This window comes from Notolepis coatsorum (assembly GCF_963971535.1).
Source record: "Notolepis coatsorum genome assembly, chromosome: 4".
NCBI classification, from domain to species: domain Eukaryota; kingdom Metazoa; phylum Chordata; class Actinopteri; order Aulopiformes; family Paralepididae; genus Notolepis; species Notolepis coatsorum.
The window spans coordinates 146,822,900-146,842,544 of NC_140168.1; the positions used below are offsets into that span (position 1 = coordinate 146,822,900).

At 52.6% G+C, this 19,645-nt stretch overlaps 1 pseudogene across 1 annotated transcript in view; it reads left to right on the forward strand.

Annotated features, from left to right (window-relative positions):
• The window catches only part of LOC311226722 (elongation factor 1-alpha-like), a 93,890-nt pseudogene extending 78,968 nt beyond the window's left edge, over positions 1–14,922 (forward strand). The window contains exon 7 of the transcript in view: positions 14,804–14,922. The product of the transcript in view is annotated as an elongation factor 1-alpha-like (transcript). The remainder of the gene's footprint in view (positions 1–14,803) is intronic.
• The last annotated feature ends 4,723 nt before the right edge of the window (positions 14,923–19,645 follow it).

The following is a 19,645-nucleotide window of genomic DNA, read 5'->3' on the forward strand; positions in this document are numbered from 1 at the left end:
GGTAACAGCGTTATTAAGTTTGGAAGAGTAATCCGTTACTCGTTACTGAAAAAACTAACGCCGTTAGTAACGCTGTTACTTATAGCGCCGTTATTCCCATCACTGAAATTCATTCATTGCACAGACCGATTTTTTCATAGCACGCTGTACAGCCCTGATGTCTGCCTTAGTTAAATATACAACCACCAAACATTTACATTAGTGATGCACCAATGTATCACTCCCATCCAAATCCCGTTGATTTTGTTGTCATAGTTCCCACTCCCTTCTGCTCCCATTGACTTTTACTCCCGGTCCTGCCCAATCACGGGATTCAAAGTGAAATTGACTCCCATCTTGTGGGAATCCCGAAAAGATGTCATCCTTGTATGAAGCCACACTCATAGGGGAGGGTACTCCTTATTAAGGGGAGGGGTGTAAAGAAACTGCAAACTTTGGGACACTACTGTCATTGAACTGAATCTACTGGAACAAAAAGGAGCCCATCACCATGTCTACCGGCAATTAAAAAAACACCACCAAAAACCATAAAAGAAATGATATATATACAAGAAACAAAGACACTTTATGGAAAATTAAACACATGAAATTAAGACAAAGGAAGATGAACGGCAATTAGTCAAGTTACCTATATGCACGTCCTCACAAAATATTATTTGACTAAATTACAGTCAACAGGGAACTAACATTTGTAGGATTTGTTTCCGTCACCCTCCTGCATTTCTGTTTGTCAACTGTTTAAGGAGTAGTGGTGTTTCAGAAGTCAGCATCGATGCATCACTCGCTGACAGAGGCTTCTATCATTAAACATTTATAAATTAATTATCATCCACTCCCTCTCCCTGCTACCCGGTTTGGTGATGCCCTTCAGTATGGAGAACCTTCCACACAAACGCTCAAACAGAGTGGATAAGACGAGGGTGGAATGAGATTGAGCCCATGTTTGTGTAGTCTTCCAACATGGCTACCTGTAACATAACAACCATTGTTTTGTGTGAGGATTGGTTTGTTCCCCGCCACACGCTCCTTTAAGGTACTGTGTTGATTGGTGCATTCCCCGCCACACGCTTCTGGAGCAAGTATCAATTCCAGCACGCACCTGTCATAGTTTGTGATTAGCGCCCCAGAGGCTTCTTATACTGGGACCTTCTTTCATTCAATGTCGGGTCGTTTTGAGTACATCTGCTTCTACCTGCTTTTCCCCCGTTGCTGTGCCTCGTCTACTTTCCCTCCAGGACATCTGTGGATTGCCGCTGGTGAATACCTTGTTCCCCCGTTTGGAGCTGCGCCTCATTGCCCGCTTTACGCTTTTGCGCTTTGGTGAGTTGGAACCAAACCCTTTTTTGGATTATCTGTTTTGTGTGTTTGAAGAACACTGAAGAGTATCATTTTTTGTTTGCACTGGACTCAGCTAAATTGTGTGTTTAAAGGAGACACTGAAGAGTATCGTTTTTGTTTGCACTGGACTCTGCTACATTGTGTGTTGTGGAGAACACTGAAGATTATCGTTTTTGTTTGTCCTGGACTCAGCTAAGGGAGGAGGGAACTGCACTGCCTCTGTGTACTGTTGGACTGTTATTGATCTCTCTCTCTCTCTCCGTTTCCACCTCGAGTTGAAGCTGGGAGTATCTGCAGAGCCGCTACGGCGTCAACGCCGATTCCCCACCTCTAACACCAAGAGGATCTGCAGAGCCGCAGATACTCTGCCGAAGGCAGTCTCCTTTTTTGTTATTTCGAAATTGTTACTTGACTCCTTTTTGACTCTGTAAATAAATACGCCCTAGTATTTGGCTAACTCTGAACTACCTGTCTGTGCCGTGCGTTTGAGGTCGGTTTCAAACCCTAACATTACGACCCGACCATGACGACCTCAGCCGACACAGACAGTGTCAGAACCGCGTTGGCGGTCCAGATTGAATTAACCAACGACCACAGCCTACAGTTAGGTGCGGCTGCGGCTGCTGTACAGGAGCTCCGAGACCAGGTCCTGCCTATTCAGGAGTCCCTTGGCTCTCTGGCTACCCTGCAGACAGCCCAGGGTAATCAGCAGGCTGATATTCTTCACCAATTGCGAACTCTGAGTGACACAATTACCGCCCTGCTTGTAACCCCACCTGCTTCAGGAGTCTCGGCCAGAGCACCACCCGCAGCCGTGGCAGGCCACGCGCCTCCCGATCCCGCACCTCGGGAGCCCCGTCTCTCCGAACCACGGTTGTTCAATGGTAACTTCGAGGATTGTTTTTTCTTCATCAACCCAGCCGATTCACTTCAGAGGGAGCCCGAGTGGCTTACATGACTAACCTGCTCTCAGGCCGGGCAGCACAGTGGGTTACTGCCTCCTGGGCAATGGGGGCTGATTTCTGTTTTTCCTACCCAGACTTCGTGGCAGAGCTCCACAGGGTTTTCCACCACCCAGCCCGTGGCCAGGACCCAGGAGCTCGGTTGGGCACCTTCCGGCAGGGCAGTGGCGGGGTCACCGACTACGTGCTGGAGTTCAGACTGGCGGCAACGGAGAGAGGTTGGAACGACCAAGCGCTTCGTCTCACCTTCATGAGGGGGCTCAACCACGCTGTAAGGGACCGGCTCGCGACCCGTGAGGAACCGGAGTCCCTCGAGGACCTATTCGGCCTCGCCATTCGCATCGACGGACGCCTCCGGGAGAGAAGGCGTGAGAGAGCCCGACTGGGACCTCCAGAGGTTCCCCAGACCCCCCGCACTCGTGACGGAACTGCAGTCCGTCCTGCTTCCACCACAACTGGTGGTTCCTTCCCCTCCCGTTCGGTGCCCGAGGAGGAACCCATGCAGCTGGGACGCTCTCACCTTAGCCCGGCTGAACGAGAGGCCAGGTTGCGTGTAGCTTTATGCCAAGCAAGCAGTGCAAAAATTTACCGTAGTGGCATGCAGTAATGCGCCTTTCATTTTCGCGGAAATAGGCTGTCTATTGCCATTCTCTTTGACAAACTCTAACCTTAACCAGCTCCTTAACAGCGCCTAAACTTAACCGTTCTAACCTTAACCAACTCCGAAACAATGCCTAACCTTAACCTTAACCATAGAAATTATATTGCCATTCTCTTTGACAAACTCTAACCTTAACCAGCTCCTTAACAGCGCCTAAACTTAACCGTTCTAACCTTAACCAACTCCAAAACAATGCCTAACCTTAATCGGCGAAAGAATACACGTTAAAAAAAAATCACGTTAAAAAATATTTTCGATGGGATTCGAACTCGCCAGCAAACAAGCCATAGGATCCACAGCCATGTGTCCTAGCCAATTGAGCTATTTGTTGGATACTGAATAAGGGGCGGTGACTTATATATATTGAGCTCCGCTCGTGTCGCATGCGCGGGCACCTCGCGCGAGCACGCCGGCGCACGCACGCACCTGAGCGAGCACGCCGCCGCCGGTGCACGCACGGTAGCATTTGTCTGAAAAGAAGGGCGCTTTACCGCACTAGCGTGCGGTGACGAATGCGGAAGCATTTTTGCACTGCTTGCTTGGCATTAACGTACAGGCGGCCAGGTTCAGGTCCGGCCTTTGCCTCTACTGCGGCCGGGATGGGCACCGTATCTCCAACTGCCCCACCCGGCCAAAAAACCAGGCTCGCCGGGACCCCGGGAGATCCTGGTGAGCCGTTTTTCTTGTTCCCAGAACCGTGCACCACCTAGTCGTCTGATGAGCGTCACCCTGGCCTGGGCGGACCAACGGGCGACGGTGGAGGCACTCATCGACTTGGGTGCTGACGAGAGTTTCCTGGATTTCGAGTTTGCTACCCAGGCCAACATTCCGCTAGAGGACCTCGTGAGACCCTTGGAGGTGTTCGCGTTGGACCAACACCGCCTGGCTGACATCACTCAACACACCTGTCCAGTCCTTCTCACCATTGCTGGTAACCACGTTGAGAGACTCCAGTTTTTCATCACCAGATCTCCTCTTGTCCCAGTAGTCCTGGGCAGGCCCTGGCTCGCGCTGCATGAGCCCCACATCGCTTGGTCCTCCGGTACCATCAGGGGGTGGAGCTCCGCCTGTCATGCCCAGTGTCTTCAGGCGGCGTCCTGTCCCTCGCCCCGGAGCCCCCTTTGTGAGCCGCCTCCGGACCTCTCGACTATACCCCCCGAGTACCACGACCTCGAGGAGGTTTTCAGTAAGTCCCGGGCTCAGGCCCTTCCACCTCACCGGCCTTACGACTGTGCCATCGACCTTCGCTCAATGGCTCCCCTTCCCGGCAGCCGCCTCTACAGTCTGACCGTCCCTGAGAAGGCAGCGATGGATCGATATATCTCTGAGTCCTTGGAAGCAGGCCTCATTCGGCCTTCCTCCTCCCCTGTGGCGGCTGGTTTCTTCTTTGTTGGGAAGAAGGACGGAGACCTTCGACCCTGCATCGACTATCGCCAGCTCAACGAGATCACCATTAAGAACAAGTACCCTCTTCCTCTCATGAACTCCACCTTCGAGCCTCTCACCCAGGCTACCGTCTTTACCAAGCTGGACCTCCGGAGTGCCTACCATCTGGTCCGTATCCGAGAGGGCGATGAGTGGAAGACCGCCTTCAAGACTCCCAGGGGCCACTACGAGTACCTGGTAATGCCGTTCGGCCTCACCAACGCTCCGGCGGTATTCCAGGCGCTCATGAACGACGTCCTTCGTGACATGCTGGAGGAGTTTGTGGTGGTATACCTAGATGACATCCTCATCTTCTCTAAGACCCTCGAGGAACACATCCAGCATGTCCGACGTGTGCTGGAGCGCCTCCTCCACAATCGGCTCTTCGTCAAGGCAGAGAAGTGCCGATTTCACTCCGACTCCGTCGATTACCTGGGCTTCATCGTGGAGAGAGGCTTGACCCGGGCTGACCCTCGCAAGATCCGGGCCGTGGAGGAGTGGCCGGAACCCACCTCTCGGAAGGAGGTACAGAGCTTCCTCGGGTTCGCCAACTTCTACCGAAGATTCATCCGGAACTACAGCCAGGTGGCGGAACCACTTACCAGGCTAACCTCTCCCGCCCTGCCGTTCGACTGGTCCCCAGCGGCGGGTGCTGCGTTCCGCTCCCTCAAGAGGAGGTTCACTACCGCCCCAGTCTTGCTCCATCCAGACCCCAAGAGTGTGTTCATCGTAGAGGTGGACGCCTCGGATACCGGACTGGGGCTATCTTATCTCAGCGGTCGGCAACGGACCAGAAGGTACATCCGTGCGCCTTCTACTCACGTCGTTTCCTCCCTGCCGAGAGGAACTATGACATCGGCAATCGGGAGCTGCTGGCGGTTGTGGCTGCCTTGGAGGAGTGGCGTCATTGGCTAGAGGGGGCCGAGGAGCCATTCACCATTTGGACGGACCACAAGAACTTGACGTATATCCGTGCTTCCAAGCGCCTCAATGGCCGGCAGGCAAGATGGGCCAGCTTCCTCAGTCGGTTCGACTTCTCGCTGACGTTTCGCCCTGGTTCCCGCAACACGAAGGCCGACTCCCTGTCCCGGTTACACTCCAAGGGGGCTCCAACCACTGAGGACCCGACTCCCATCCTCCCAGAGGGCAGGGTGGTGGGAGTGGTCACCTTGGGCATCGAGGGGGTGGTAAGGCGTGCCCTACGCTTCCATCGCGCTCCAGGCAATGTACCGGTTCATCGCCTCTTCGTCCCCGACTCAGTCCGGTCCTGGGTCCTCCAGTGGGGCCATACCAGCCGGTTCGCCTGCCACCCAGGCGTTCATCGCACATTCTCCTTCCTGGCTCGTCGATTCTGGTGGCCCACCATGAGGAACGACGTCAAGGAGTTCGTACTGGCCTGCGCGGTCTGCGCCCGCAGCAAGGCCTCCCACCACCCTTGCAGCCGCTTCCCATTCCGAGCCGCCCTTGGTCCCATGTGGCATTGGACTTCGTCACGGGACTTCCTTCTTCCCAGGGGAACACGTGCCTACTGACCGTGGTGGATCGGTTCAGCAAGGGGTTCACCTCGTGGCCCTTCCCAAGCTTCCCTCGGCGGCCGAGACGCCGGACCTCCTGACACGCCACGTGTTCCGCCTCCATGGGTTTCCCCAGGACGTCGTCTCGGACCGGGCGCCCCAGTTCACTTCCCAGGTATGGCGGGCTTTCTGCAAGGGATTGGGGGCAACGGTCAGTCTTTCCTCTGGTTATCATCCCCAGACTAACGGACAAACGGAGAGGATGAACCAGAGCGTGGAGTCTGCTCTTCGGTGTGTGGCTGCCGAGAAACCTGCTTCTTGGAGCCGTTTCCTTCCCTGGGTCGAGTACTCCATCAACTCCATGGTCAGTTCCGCCACCGGCCTCTCACCTTTTGAGATATCCCTGGGCTACCAACCCCCTCTTTTCCCTGCACAGGAGTCGGAGGTGGCAGTTCCCTCCGTACAGGAGCATCTCGACCGGTGCCGTCGGGTCTGGGAGATCGCCAGGACTGCGCTGCTCCGGTCATCGGAGCGCGCCAGTCGTGGGGCCAACCGGCGCCGGGTCCCTGCGCCGACGTACCACCCTGGGCAGAGGGTGTGGCTGTCCGCAAAGGACCTTCCGCTTCGGTCCTCGGCCAAGAAGCTTAACCCCCGGTTCGTCGGTCCTTTTTTTTGTGTCCCATGTGTCCCGGGTTAAGCCTGTCTCTCTCAGTCCCCTGATGCCTCCTGCTCCGGACCCGCCTCCTCCCGAGATGGTGGACGGACACCCCCAGTGGCAGGTCCGCTGGTTGATGGGCGTTCGACGGCGGGGTCGGGGGTTCCAGGACCTGGTGGACTGGGAGGGATACGGCCCGGAGGAACAGAGCTGGGTCTCCCGCCAGCTCATCATGGACCCCGGCCTGATCACCGACTTCTATCGTGCCCATCCGGACGAGCCGGGTCAGGCTGGTCGCCGGGTGGCTCCCGTGGAGGGGGGGGTACTGTGAGGATTGGTTCGTTCCCCACCACACGCTCCTTTAAGGTACTGTGTTGATTGGTGCATTCCCCGCCACACGCTTCTGGAGCAAGTATCAATTCCAGCACGCACCTGTCATAGTTTGTGATTAGCGCCCCAGAGGCTTCTTATACTGGGACCTTCTTTCATTTGATGTCGGGTCGTTTTGAGTACTTCTGCTTCTACCTGCTTTTCCCTCGTTGCTGTGCCTCGTCTACTTTCCCTCCAGGACATCTGTGGATTGCCGCTGGTGAATACCTTGTTCCCCCGTTTGGAGCTGCGCCTCATTGCCCGCTTTACACGTTTGCGCTTTGGTGAGTTGGAACCAAACCCTTTTTTGGATTATCTGTTTTGTGTGTTTGAAGAACACTGAAGAGTATCATTTTTTGTTTGCACTGGACTCAGCTAAATTGTGTGTTTAAAGGAGACACTGAAGAGTATCGTTTTTGTTTGCACTGGACTCTGCTAAGGGAGGAGGGAACTGCACTGCCTCTGTGTACTGTTGGACTGTTATTGATCTCTCTCTCTCCGTTTCCACCAAGAGTTGAAGCTGGAAGTATCTGCAGAGCCGCTACGGCGTTAACGCCGATTCCCCACCTCTAACACCAAGAGGATCTGCAGAGCCGCAGATACTCTGCCGAAGGCAGTCTCCTTTTTTGTTGTTTCGAAATTGTTACTTGACTCCTTTTTGACTCTGTAAATAAATACGCCCTAGTATTTGGCTAACTCTGAACTACCTGTCTGTGCCGTGCGTTTGAGGTCGGTTTCAAACCCTAACAGTTATGTACGTGGCAATGGAAGAAACAAAAACTTATTTTTGTCTTATTATTGAATAGTGTTAACAAGTCAAAGTGGAAAAAGAATATCACGCTTCTCCAGTGTCTTACCTACTCAGACGGCGCTGAGCTTTTTTCGATAGCGCAAATACTCCAAGAGTTACGGTAAAGAGGAGCAGCAGTGGTAAATACTCCAAGAGTTACGGTAAAGAGGAGCAGCACTGGTAAATACTCCAAGAGTTACGGTAAAGAGAAACAGCAGTGGTAAATACTCCAAGAGTTACGGTAAAGAGAAGCGGCAGTGGTAAATACTCCAAGAGTTACGGTAAAGAGAAGCAGCAGTGGTAAATACTCCAAGAGTTACTGTAACTGAGGGGTACAATTCCCTGACTGTATTGAATAAGTATGGTATCATTAAACCACTACTGAGTTATGTACATTACTACTGGCCATACAGTACACAGGTATATGTGATGAACACCCACACAATAACACGGCTTAACAAAGAAAGTCCTGTTTGTAATATTTATTAGAAGAGCATCAAGATTATCTTACATATTATTGAGAATTAGAGTTGCGCTTGTAAGGCGAAGAATGTGCATGAATAGGTCAAGAGCGTAAGTCCATGAGCATATTACGATGGGGGTAATTAATACCACCTGTAGCATAAGAATTATATAAGGTACACTCGTAGGTCAGCTGGAGATAATAAGGGGGTTCCCTCCGGTTGTAAACCAGCAGGGGAGAGGAATATTCGAATGCAAAAGTCTGGATCAACGAGGAATCAATAAGCTCCAGCTACGGGAGGCGGTACATATACTCCCCTCGATCGGCAGACAAAAGCAGCAGCTATAATCCAAGTATGCTCGGCAGCATGGATGAAAGCCAGCCAGCCTCTTCCTAGAGACGGGCTCGAGTGATGCTCCTCACGGGTAAATCCCACACAGCAGTGGGGTAGACGGTTCTCTGCTCCAGCAGCCACAGTACCAAAGCAATAATCCAGCAGGAAAAGGCTCTGCATTCACCGGTGTAGATTCTCCTGTGCACGGTACTTCACATTAACTAGGTCGAACTTGACGTTATTTCACTAAGCTCTGACACTTTTACTATCCTATTCGCACGCGGTTCTAAGTGCTCTATTTAGACGCAAGGTTGCTCACTTCACTTGGTCGTTGACTCGTGGTGAAGGCTTCAACTTGTAAGGAACGAACGATACGTTGAATGAACGTTTTAGGATAAGACAAGACTACTGCTGTATCCACCTGCGACGTATTTATACGTAAGGTGAATAATCTAGTGCCAACCTCAGTTCTGTCTCGTATTACTGCGCAAACCTGGGCATGTTGAGACAAGCCTTGGCGGTGGCTTTGAACTCGGCATTGGGGGTATGGCCGTGGCGCCTAGGGGGGTCGCTGTCCAATAGGAGAACGAATATTATGGTCTGGCCTGTACCTAGGTAAAGGGATATTCTGTGTATATGTACAAAGAATATACAAGGGATATCAGACGATATACAAATATTATACAATGTATCTCAAGCAATAAATATATATATTCGGTTTAATCTGACCCTTTGTAACAGCCGCCTCCTAATTAGTCCGCACCTAATTAGATAAGCAGAGACAGATTAACCGTCTTGTCCACTACTCAATGTCCGTTGTGAGGAGTAGGGCAATTCACAAAGTCAGGGGGTCATGGTCGTCAATAAGAGAGTCGGGGAGCCTTGGCAACTCTATCAGCCTCGCCACGGGTCGGGTGTATGTCCGTCCCTGGACGAGCACTTCTGCCGCTCTGACCTTTCCGTCGGCACCAGTGATCACTTTGCTTACGCGGCCGGCCGGCCACACAGCTCAGGGTAGTGACTGGTCTATGATCACGACGACTGTGTCCACTTTTAAGTTGTCCCCGTCCTTGACCCGCTTCTGACGGGCTGGAAGGGATGGAGGGGGGGTTAGGAGGAAGCGGGCCTGAGATTGCTTTGATCTGTGCTTGGCTGTGCCTCCACCTCCTCCGTCTGTTTCTCTTGTTTGGTCTGTACCCCGTCTGAGGAGGGGCCGGTTCCGGCCGCCCCATCAAGGAGTCGCTTGGGGTGCTGGGTTCGAGGTCAGCTACGTCTGGAGCGCAGCTGAGGGGGGTGGAATTCCGAACTCCCTCTTGTGCCCACGGTTCTCTCACAGGCCTCTCGCCTAATGTCAATAGCCTCTCAACGGGCTGTACGGGAGAGTGGCCGGTGTCGCTCACCTTTGTGTGTAGGCAGCGTGTAGACGTGGGTTGACTGTCAAGTCCGTAGAGGGGGCCCTGGAGCGTCCACCCCAGTCGGGTCTGAACCGCGACTGGGCATCCTTTGGGTCCGATGTGGGCCGCCTCAATTGGGAGAATGAGGTCCGCGTGGTCGGAGCCGATGAGCAGGGTCGGTGTGGCGCCGTCGATAAGCGGTATAGGTAGTTGATGTAGGTGCACATACTTCGCCATCAGCTGTGGGATGGGGTAGGTGTACTGTGATAGGCCTATGTCGTGGCTGGTGAAGACGTTGGTAATACTATACTGCTTCTCTGGCTGGTCCACCGCTGCTATCTTGAAGGAGACATTTTTACCCTTTATGGTCTCTTCTGATGGTACGTATGGTCATTGTTCCTTTGGCACCCCGCAGACCCAGCTGGGCTGCGGCGAAAGCGAGGAGGAGAGTCTTTTCGGACCCATCGTCTAGGACGGCGTAAGTGTCCAGGACCTTGTCCTCGTAGCTCAGGAGCACTCTGACCACTTTGATGAGCACTCGGGGGGTCCCGCTATGCTGGTCTATATGGAGCACTCCTGTTGGTCGGTTGCCTTGGATCTGCTGGTGGGCCCCGCACAGTGCTGCGCGGTAAGCGGCGCCCGCCTGGGCCGCCTCACGCCACTGGTCAACTTGGACGGGGTTCAGTGTCTTATATTCGGCGCACTGTGCCAGCCAGTGTCCGCCGTCGCAGTAGGTACAGTAGGGGGCGGTCTGGTGGCTCTTCGGTACTGGTGCCACCGCCTCGGCCTGGTACATTACCGTGACGGGCCCACTTTGTTGTCCTGGCGGACGCCTGTTGATATCATGCAGGACCTCCAAGTGGGCGCCGCCGCACCTGCTGCACTTCTTCTTCAAACGGCACTCAGCTGCCATATGGCTGCGCGCGCAGCGGAAGCAGCAGCGGTGGTCTTTGATCCACTGACTCACCTCGTCCGTGGTCAGCTTCCCGAAAGTGTCGCATTGATACAGCCGATGTTCCCCTTCACAGTACTGGCATTCAATCTTCCACTCCTCTTTCGTCGAGGGGGTGTTGTGGTTCTTGTGCTGCGGTACTGATTCGGCTTGGTGCATAACGGTCACCGACCGGCGGTTATCATTTGATCCCCGAGGTCCTGGTCTTGGGCTTGGTCCACTCCACACGAACGTGTCCAGTCGTAGGCTGCTGACTTCTCTCGCGAGGAAGTCAGATAAGTCTAGGAGGGATGCCTCTGGGCCGTTGGGGTCGCGGTGGTCTCTCTGCCGCCGAAAACGCTCTTGTCGGGCGGGAGGGAGCTTCTCTAATATCCTTTCTACATTAGAGTTAGCGTACAGTTCGTATATCCCCTTTTCCTTTTGGGACCCCAGCATCCCTACCAGGGACTGTACCTTGATAGAGAGGTCATCCAATGCTCTGTTGTCTCTGGCTGGGGGGAGGCGGTCGATATCTCTTATCTCTTGTATCACGTAGTCCCATATGCGTCCATAACGTTGGTCCGGGCTATTAGGGCCGCGGTGTATGGGGTACTTGAGTTGGAATATGCCAGCGCTATATTATGCGCTCTGGGCACCTTCAGGTGCTTGAGGAGGATAGCATATTTGTACGTCTCATCGGGGACGTCGGACATCATAGTCTCTAAGCACATCCGTAGCTCCGTGTACTGTGCTCTGTCCTCGCGTGTAAAATCCGGGAACGTCGGTGTGCCAAGGTACGATGCCATGGATGGCTGGCACATCGGTGAGCGTTGGGGGAGAGGCCTCCTGGGCGAGTCTCCCCGTACGTGTCGTCGTGGGCTGGTACTTGGTGGGTACCAGGGGCCGGGTACCCAGGTGCTGTTCCTCGGTGCTGACGGTGCGTCAAACTCACCCGTGAGTTGAGTCGGGGGTTTGTAGCGCAGTGACTCTGGGCTGACGTCTGGGCTGTACTGGGCCTCCTGGTCCAGAGTACGTTGCTGCTGGTCGGGGCTGTACTGGGCCTCCTGGTCCAGAGTACGTTGCTGCTGGTCGGCTTGACATTCCTCCTCTTCCTCTTCCTCTTCCTCTGCTAGGTCCTGGAGTCTTCTGTTCAGTCTCTCGGCGACGTAGGCTGGTTCTTCCCGGTTGCTGGGTCTCGTATGGACCGGCCGGGGAGGGGGTTCGGAGACGCAGACAGGATCCTCCTGTTGGCGGGGGTCCCGGGTCGCTTGGTCGGGTAGGGGAATGTGCCCTAGACCCTTGTCGGGATGATCTCCGGGAGCTCCGTGCGGAGAGAGGGGGTGTCGCCATGGCGATCAATTGTTCTACCATCTGCGCCTGCAGCAGCCGGTCGCGCTCTGCTTCGCGGTGGGCATTGGCGGCGGCGCGCTGTGCATTGGCGCTGGCATGGGCGGCGTGGAGCTGTGCATTGGCGGCGTCGCGCTGGGCATTGGCGGCGGCGTGCTGCGCATCGGCGCGGCTTCTTTCAATGTTATCTTCCGTCTGAAGGCGTCTGGTCTCCAGTCTTATGCGGTCGTCTTCACTCCTTTGTTGCGCCTGGAAGCGCTCTCGCTCGATTGCAGCGTGTTCGCGCTCGCTCCTCTGTTGAGCCTGGAGGCGTTCTCTTTCCATGGTAGAATGTTCGCGCTCACTTAGTTGTTGCGCTTGAAGTCGGTCGCGTTCGGTGGAGGCTGCCAGGGTGGCGATGAATGCCTGCGCCAGCATCTTGTCCGCTTCGCTGGGGGAAGACACTGACGGAGGTGATCGGCTTCTGGCAGTGCTGGTTGGAGATCTGTTCTCTGGGCGCGCCTCGAGGTCCGTCTCCTGGGCGCGTTTCTCTTCTGGTAGTGGGTCGGGTTCTGTCCCTGGAGCGCTTTCTTTATCCTGGAGCTCTCCGGGGACCGTCCCGTTGACGTTGTCTGGGGGTATAGTCATGTCATGTCCCCCCTGGTCCCCCCCGTGGGCTTGGTCAGTTACGTTAGAACCCACTAGGGTCTCTACTGGCAGGGTCGCCTGGTCGGTAGGGTTTGACATACTTTTACTATCCGCTTTTTCCACGTTTAACGTCTGTATAAAGCTAGGTAGTAGACTGGCAGCGTAGTCCTCTAGGTAAGGAGGTGGCTGCCGTCTGCGCTGCGGGTGATCTAGCTTAGGAGAACCGTTTGTGGAGTGTTCATCGCTGGCCATGTCAATATTAATATTATATTAATATTACGCTAATTACCCTCCGGCTCGAAGGACCAATTGTAACTGAGGGGTACAATTCCCTGACTGTATTGAATAAGTATGGTATCATTAAACCACTACTGAGTTATGTACATTACTACTGGCCATACAGTACGCAGGTATATGTGATGAACACCCACACAATAACACAGCTTAACAAAGAAAGTCCTGTTTGTAATATTTATTAGAAGAGCATCAAGATTATCTTACATATTATTGAGAATTAGAGTTGCGCTTGTAAGGCGAAGAATGTGCATGAATAGGTCAAGAGCGTAAGTCCATAAGCATATTACGATGGGGGTAATTAATACCACCTGTAGCATAAGAATTATATAAGGTACACTCGTAGGTCAGCTGGAGATACTAAGGGGGTTCCCTCCGGTTGTAAGCCAGCAGGGGAGAGGAATGTTCGAATGCAAAAGTCTGGATCAACAAGGAATCAATAAGCTCCAGCTACGGGAGGCGGTACATATACTCCCCTCGATCGGCAGACAAAAGCAGCAGCTATAATCCAAGTATGCTCGGCAGCATGGATGAAAGCCAGCCAGCCTCTTCCTAGAGACGGGCTCGAGTGATGCTCCTCACGGGTAAATCCCACACAGCAGTGGGGTAGACGGTTCTCTGCTCCAGCAGCCACAGTACCAAAGCAATAATCCAGCCGGAAAAGGCTCTGCATTCACCGGTGTAGATTCTCCTGTGCACGGTACTTCTAGGTCGAACTTGACGTTATTTCACTAAGCTCTGACACTTTTACTATCCTATTCGCACGCGGTTCTAAGTGCTCTATTTAGACGCAAGGTTGCTCACTTCACTTGGTCGTTGACTCGTGGTGAAGGCTTCAACTTGTAAGGAACGAACGATACGTTGAACGAACGTTTTAGGATAAGACAAGACTACGGCTGTATCCACCTGCGACGTATTTATACGTAAGGTGAATAATCTAGTGCCAACCTCAGTTCTGTCTCGTATTACTGCGCAAACCTGGGCATGTTGAGACAAGCCTTGGCGGTGGCTTTGAACTCGGCATTGGGGGTATGGCCGTGGCGCCTAGGGGGGTCGCTGTCCAATAGGAGAACGAATATTATGGTCTGGCCTGTACCTAGGTAAAGGGATATTCCGTGTATATGTACAAAGAATATACAAGGGATATCAGACGATATACAAATATTATACAATGTATCTCAAGCAATAAATATATATATTCGGTTTAATCTGACCCTTTGTAACAGTTACGGTAAAGAGACACAGCAGTGGTAAATACTCCAAGAGTTACGGTAAAGAGAAACAGCAGTGGTAAATACTCCAAGAGTTATGGTAAAGAGGAGCAGCAGTGGTAAATACTCCAAGAGTTACGATAAAGAGAAACAGCAGGGGTAAATACTCCAAGAGTTACGGTAAAGACAAACAGCAGTGGTAAATACTCCAAGAGTTACGGTAAAGAGGAGCAGCACTGGTAAATACTCCAAGAGTTACGGTAAAGAGAAACAGCAGTGGTAAATACTCCAAGAGTTACGGTAAAGAGGAGCAGCACTGGTAAATGGGCCCCAGGAGGCCAGTAGGCTTAACCTCCCTCCCCATTCACAGGCCATGACATGTGTGCATCTGTTATACGTCACCAAGTGTTACAGTACATTTTGAGAGACAAGAAAGGGAGAGGTATTATGTTTAATAGGTTGATAATTTCTCTCTCTCTTTCCTACAGGCCGCTTTGCGGTGCGCGACATGAAGCAGACCGTTGCTGTCGGTGTCATCAAGTCTGTGGATTTTGAGAACAAGGATGGCAAAGGCACCAAGGCACCCATAAAGGCCAAGGGCAAATGAGAGCGACAATTTGAAACTACTTGACACTGTGACTCAGCTAAAAATTATATTTTCTTGACAGCTGACCAAAAAGTGGTACTTTTCTTCCCAAATGGAGGGTGGTGGAATTAACATTGTAATCATTTAGTAAACTGGCTATCTGTTTGGCAATGTAACAGAGATTATTGTAGGTTTAAGAATATAATATAATATAATAGAGTGCTGTAGAATATATGCTACATGAATTGTGCAAACACAAATGGATAATTGTCAGTGGCCACGCCCACCAAAAACACATGTATTACCAAACATAAACACAGAACCTGCACAGTACTCACCTAGTACTGTTCAAGAGACTGGTAATTGGCCATTAATTTTTATGCAATTTTGTTTGGCTCTAGGTAGTCCAACTGGGAGTGGAGAGGGTGACCAGATTCAAAGCCCACAGCGCTGAATTATACAAGTCACGCAGTTACCTCGCCAGCCTGCCAACAGTCATGACCAATTCGTTTTTGCCTCCTGGTTTCAAGGCCTGTATTCATAGTGTAACTGAGGGGTACAATTCCATGACTGTATTGAGAGTATGGTATATTAAACCACTACTTAGTTATGTACTTTAATTACTGGCCATACAGTACATGAATATATATGGTGAACACCCACACAAGAACACGGCATTGACACATAAAGTTCTATTTGGAGGGTATTTATTATTATCAGAGCAAGCAACGTTAGGTTACAGATTGAGAATTATACTCGCGCTTGTAAGGCGAAGAACACACGTAAAGTAGGTCAAGAGCGTAAGTCAATGAGAATAGTAAGATGGGTCTAAACTGACGCCACCCGTAGCATAGCAATTACATAAGGCACACTAGTACCAGCTGGAGACACTGGGGGGTTCCCTCCGGGTGTAAGGCCGGCAGGGTAGAGGAATGTTCGGGTGCAAAGTCTGGGTCAACGCGGAATAACGAGGCTCCAGATACAGGAGCCAGTGCAGTACTCCCTTGATCAGTAGACAAAGCAACAGCTATAATCCAGTATGCTCGACAGCATGGATGAAAGCTAGCCAGCCTCTTCCTAGAGGCGGGCTCGAGGGATGCTCCTCACGGGGGGTAGATCCCACACGATAGTGGGGTAGACGGTTCTCTGCTCCAGCAGTCACGGTACCAAAGCAATATAATCCAACCAGAAAAGGTTCTGCAGTCGCCGGTGTAGGTTCTCCGGTGTACATATCCAACGGTTCTCGTCTAGGACTCCTCGGGTGGGGGCACGAGTTTAGGCCGCCCAGCCTGGATAAGTGCACTAGCTATATACACGACGAACCGGTGGTAATGCTGGTCACTGAAGAACGGTAGCCGCACGATACACTATAAATGATAGACTATTACTTCACATTAGAATAAGTCGAACTCAACGGTACTGCGTTAAACTCTGACACTTTAGCAATCTATTCGCACGCGGTTCTCAAGGCTCTATTCAGAGGCAAAGTTGCCCACTTCACTGCACGTTGTCTCGTGGTGAAGGCTTTACTAGTAATGAACGAATTGCTGCTGTTTCCACCTGCGCCGTATTTATACGTAAGGTGAATTATCTAGTGCCAACCTCAGTTCTGTCTCGTATTACTGCGCAAACCTGGACATGTTGAGACATGCCTTGGCGTTGCCTTTGAACTTGCCGTTGGGGGTATGGTCGTTGGCGCCTAGGGGTCGCTGTCCAATAGGAGAGCGAATATTATGGTCTGGTTTGTACCCAGGTAAAGGGATATTCCGTGTATATATACAAAGAATATACAAGGGATATCAAACGATATACAAATATTATACAAGAGATGTCAAGCAATAAATATATATATTCGGTTTAATCTGACCCTTTGTAACAGCCGCCTCCTAATTAGTCCGCACCTAATTAGATAAAGCAAAGACAGATTAATCGTCTTGTCAACTACTCAATGTCTGTTGTGGGGAGTAGGGCAATTCACAAAGTCAGTGGGTCATGATCGTCATCAAGGGAGTCAGGGAGCCTTGGCAACTCTATCAGCCTCGCCACGGGTCGGGTGTCCGTCCCTGGACAAGAACTTCTGCCGCTCTGACCTTTCCGTCGGCACCAGTGATCACTTTGCTTACGCGGCCGGCCGGCCACATAGCTCGGGGTAGTGATTGGTCCACGATCATGACGACTGTGTCCTCCGTCAAGTTGTCTCTATCTTTTACCCATTTCTGGCGGGTTTGTAGAGACGGTAGGTAGTGGAGGAGGAAACTGTTCCAAAACTTGTCAGCCAATACTTGACTGTACCTCCACATTCTTCGGCCGTTCGCTTCTTCAGGTCTGTACACCGTCTGTGGGAGCGCGGGGTCCAGCCGCCCCATCAAGAGAGTGTTGGGGGTGACTGGGTCGACATCAGCTACATCACTTGAGACGTAACCGAGGGGCTTTGAGTTCAATACTCCCTCGATCTCTGTGAGGACTGTCGTGAGGACTTCTTCAGCCACGGTCTGGGCCCCAAGCACGGCGTACAGGGCTGTCTTTATTGAACGTACTTCTCGTTCCCAGGTTCCCCCGAAGTGAGGGGCGTTCGGGGGGTTAGACTGTAAGTCAATCTGAGAGGGAGCGAGGTGGGTCTTAAGTTCTGGGCCCATGGCTTGGAAGCTCTCTCTCAGCTCTCTTTCTCCGCCTTTGAAGTTTGTCCCGTGATCAGACAATAATATAGACGGTTTTCCTTTTCGCGCTGTGAATCTCCGGAAGGCCATGAGGAATGAGTCCGTACTCATGGTCGGAAGGAGTTCTATGTGTATTGCTCGGGTGGTCATGCATTTGAATACAATGCCCCACCTTTTCTCCGTCCCTCTTCCTTTCTTCACGTAAAGCGGGCCGAAGCAGTCCATGCCGGTGGAGTGAAAGGGCTTGTCGCCAAGTCGGAGGCGACAGGGAGGCAGGTCAGCCATCCTGGGTATACTGGGCTGTGCTCGCCACTTGCGACAGTCTAGACAGGTCCGCTGGAAGCATCGTACTGCTTCTCTTCCATTCAGTATCCAATAGCGACGTCGGATCTCAGCGAAGACTCTCTCTGCCCCAGCGTGGTGCACATCCTCGTCGTATTTCTTTATGATGAGCTCGGTGACCTTGTGTCGGCTGTTGAGGACTATAGGGAACTTGACGTCATCCGTTAAGTCCGGGGCTCGTCTCAGACGACCACCCACTCTGATGAGGTCATGGGCGTCGCGCTCAGGAGCCAGGTGGAGCAGTCTGCTGTCTGACGGGACTGGCTTTGATCCCTGCAGACAGTCTAGCTCCTCGGGGAACGAGTCTCTTTGGGCTCGCTGTAGCAGAAGGAGTTCTGCTTCTTCGTAGTTAGCGGCGTTAATGTCAGTAGTGGAGGGAACCTCAGGGTGGTGCCACAGGAATGTCTCCAACTGCGCACTCTCAAGGGTGGGGCAGTCGTCTATGTTAGGGTCGGTGGGGACTGGTGTGTGCGTCAACCCACAGAACATAGATTTCTTCATCTCTGCCTCCTCTTGACTAGCCTCCCGTGGGGTGGGGTTAGGCCACTCTTCTTCCGGGAGCTTGAGGAACTCGGGACCGTCACTGTAGATATTGTGACGTGTGAGGTCATCTAGGGACATCCCCCGTGTGATGACATCTGCTGGGTTCTGTTTCGTGTCCACGTACCTCCAGCATGCTGATTCTGTTAAGTCTTGGATCTCTGTGATTCTGACTCCCACGAAGACCTTGTATCTACACGAATCGGACTGGATCCATGTGAGTACGGTCATGGAGTCTGACCACAGGATTGTTCTTTGCACCGGGATGGTGAGTTCACGTTGGATTAACGTGGCGAGTTGCGCACCTACCAGGGCTGCGCAGAGCTCTAGACGCGGGATCGATTGTTGCTTGCGGGGGGCTATCCTTGAGCGAGCCAGGATGAAGGCTGTGTGTATTTCTCCTCCCTCCTCTCGGGCCCGCAAGTAGGCCACCGAGCCGTAGGCTACTTCTGAGGCGTCGCTGAAGACGTGCAGGTCCATCTGGCACGTCTCCAGCCGCACTGTGGGTGGGAAGTAGCTGCGGCGTATGTTCACATTTGGGAGCGAGTTGAGTTCTTTTTCCCACTCTCTCCAGGTGGAAGCGAGGTGGTCGGGTATGGGGTCGTCCCAGCCCTGTTCCTTGTCCCACAGCTCTCGTACAATCATTTTTGCCCTGGTGGTGTAAGGTAGGATACATCCCAACGGGTCATATTGTCTGGCGAGTGTTCTGTATACACTCCGTCTGGTGGTCGGTAGAGAAGTCGACCTTCCCTGCTCCGTGGTCAGGGGTGTGTATCTGTAATGGAGCGAGTCTGTTTTGAAGCGCCAGACTAGTCCTAATGTCATTTCTTGGGCTTCACCTGGGATGGTCGCCATCCAGGTCTCGCTGCTTGCTGCCTTGTTCTCTGGGGAGAGGCTGCGCAGTACTTGAGGGTCGCTGCTGGCCCACTGCCGGAGATCAAAGCCGCCTTTGATCAGGGAGGCGCGGAGCTTGAGTAGGAGGGCTTCGGCTTCTTCTGGCGTCGAGACGCTTTGCAGACAGTTGTCCATGTAGAAACTCCTCTCTACACTTTGTCTGACCTCCTCGTCAGCTGCTGGGTCCTCTGCGACATGTTTTTGCAGTGCGAACGTAGCACAGCATGGGCTGCATGTTGTTCCGAAAGGGAGGACCTCCCATTGGTAGATGGATGGTTGCTCATCCCCGATCCTCTCTCTCCATAAGAACC